This window comes from Bombyx mandarina, chromosome 15 (genome assembly GCF_030267445.1).
Source record: "Bombyx mandarina strain Sakado chromosome 15, ASM3026744v2".
Lineage (NCBI taxonomy): Eukaryota > Metazoa > Arthropoda > Insecta > Lepidoptera > Bombycidae > Bombyx > Bombyx mandarina.
The window spans coordinates 2301526-2304074 of record NC_143221.1 but is presented as its reverse complement, the minus strand read 5'-3'; the positions used below and the strand labels follow the sequence as shown (position 1 = coordinate 2304074).

General features: G+C 37.5%; 1 non-coding gene across 1 annotated transcript; it reads right to left on the bottom strand.

The window, feature by feature from the left end:
* TRNAR-UCU (transfer RNA arginine (anticodon UCU)) lies at nucleotides 1–73 on the bottom strand. The gene has a single exon. It is a non-coding gene; the product is annotated as a tRNA-Arg (tRNA).
* Nucleotides 74–2549: the final 2476 nt, after the last annotated feature.

Sequence of the window (2549 nt, the reverse complement as noted above, 5' to 3'; positions counted from 1 at the left end):
CATCCCTGGTGGGGATCGAACCCACGACCTTTGGATTAGAAGTCCAACGCGCTATCCTCTGCGCCACAGGGACGACGACAGGTTTACTGAAATTATAGGTAATATTATACTAAGAGCAACATTTAAAGTATTTTATCGATTAAATATGATTTGAGAATTTTTAACACAATTATGTTAATTACATTTAATCAAATATTCATTAATCACCTAAGCGCTTATTAAATTTTCCTATCACGAATTTATTTAAAACGAATTGTAGTAAGTACCTATTATTTGTAATTATGGGCGCTATTTCATAACTATTATAATTTAATTATTTTTATGGATAGACAATAATCATTTGCGAATTGATGAAGAAGCGCTTTGTATTATCGCTAACCACTAAATCACTAAACAGCTATTTTTTTTTTTTTTTTTTTTTATGATTGAAGGATTACAATCGCGACCCGCTGAGAAGATCCGGCGAGAAACTCAGCGAGCTGATTCATGGGTTAGGTTGCACGGCGAACTCTTTGTCGAGTTCGACGAATACGGTTACCGAGGTCCCTAAGCCTGCTCCTAGAGCTGAAGGCGTCAACTATTTCTATTGTAGCGGTAGTCATCATACAACACAAGATTTAATGATTTATTTTTCAAACTAGGATTGAGAAGATTTCTCTGCGGTGAACAGCGACTTGGCTGTGGCCATGTTATTGGCGACAGTGACAACTTACCATATGTTGGACCATACGCTTGTTTGCCTCCGAAGGTAAAAAAACTCGACCCTACGAAAACTAGGTCGATAATGTGTTAGGTACCTAATTAATTGGTACCTACTAATTAACCTCTACCGTTATACATTGTTTTCTCTAGAATGTTCTAATTTCAGAAGTGGCTAGGGCCTTGCTCTACCTTTAATCGGGGCACGAATTCATACTAATAAAGGACACATTAATTTGTGGAATAGTATTTAGCTGTTTGTGTTTTGATAAGGTAGCAGTGAGTGATAAGCGGAGCGAGAAGCGATTTTCGGTCATAGATGTTTTTAGTATTTATTTGATTATTTTTTTCACAGTTAAGTTTTTTATTGGCTACTTGTGAGAAATTTACAGTTTACTTGATGGTAGTGGTGGTTACAGCTGCTGGTCAAGTCAACGACGGTTAAAACAAAAACATCCAAATTACATACAGCTTACGAACAGGTCTTCCACCGAACGACAATTCGAATGACCTCGTCCGGAACTTAATAGCAAGCCAATTTGTATAAGTCGTTAGTGTTATTCAGATTACAATAGCTTTGATGACACGTAATTATGTAGAGCATGATAGAGTTTTAAGATAGTTGTCTATACCAATATTATAAAAAGGAAAGATTTGTTTGTTTGTTTGTATTGAATAGGCTCCGAAACTACTGAACCGATTTGAAAAATTATTTCACTGTTTGGAAGCTACACTATCCCCGAGTGACATAGGATATATTATTTTTGTTTTTTTAATAGGGGTCCTTGCTAAAACTCCAGTAATGTAACCCAAGATTATTCAAAACTATTTTTATAATTTTCTTTTTTAGTAAGCTGACGCAAATAGAAGGATTTATGTGTGTGTATTATGATTGTGAATTTGGACTTTTTTTATTAAAGACCCGAGCGAAGCTGGAGCGGGCCGCTAGTATTGGATAAAATAAATTAACAAAAAATATTAAATATGTATTTGTAATTGAATATACGAGTAAATAATAACCTTATTTATCTGTTCCGTGGTGAATACCATCGTTTGCCTTGAGACAAGCAACCATCTTCCCAGATTATCGTATGTCCTACTCTTTGGATCGCAGCATCAATTGGCAAAATTTAGGCATATTTTCGTAGGGACTCACAATGTTTGCAGCTTTGAAAGACGGACACACTTTAAGAGGCTACCCAACCCACTGAGTTTTTCGGAGGATCTTCTCTGTGGGTCGCGTTTCCGATCCGGTGATAGGTTCTGCGAAGCACTGCTCCTGTTTGCAACACACCCGGTTTCAGCCAGTGTTAGCAACACACCTGGTTTGAGCCCCGTGAGCGTCACCTACACGTCAAGGAGAAGCTGATATAGCCTCTCAAGGCTATCAGCATAGGTAGGGAAAAAAAAGGAGGCTATTATCTTTCGATCATTTGGCTGTATAAAGGCACTTTTACGCGCCTTCTTCGACCCACAAAACCATACAAATACACGAAGCTCTTGCAGTTCCACGTAGATTACACGCACCAATGTACACAAGTAAAAAGTAGGGCGGTCTAATCAGAACGCAACGTTATCGTTTTGTTATCGTTCGTTAAAAATCGAAGTGTACGAATTAACTAACGAAATTAGCACGCTTTTTTAGTCGTTATAACGTATTAAAAGCGACAGAAGTATTTATTATAATTGTACTGAAGATCTCAATGATAATAGGCAGTTCAAGTCAATCATTAAGTTGTCGTTAATTGTCAAAGTTACACTTTAAGATGGCGGCACGACATGAGAACCCTCTTGTCGTGGCCGCTGGGAATTACATACCCGATCTTGTAGACCGAATGGTAAATAGTCGA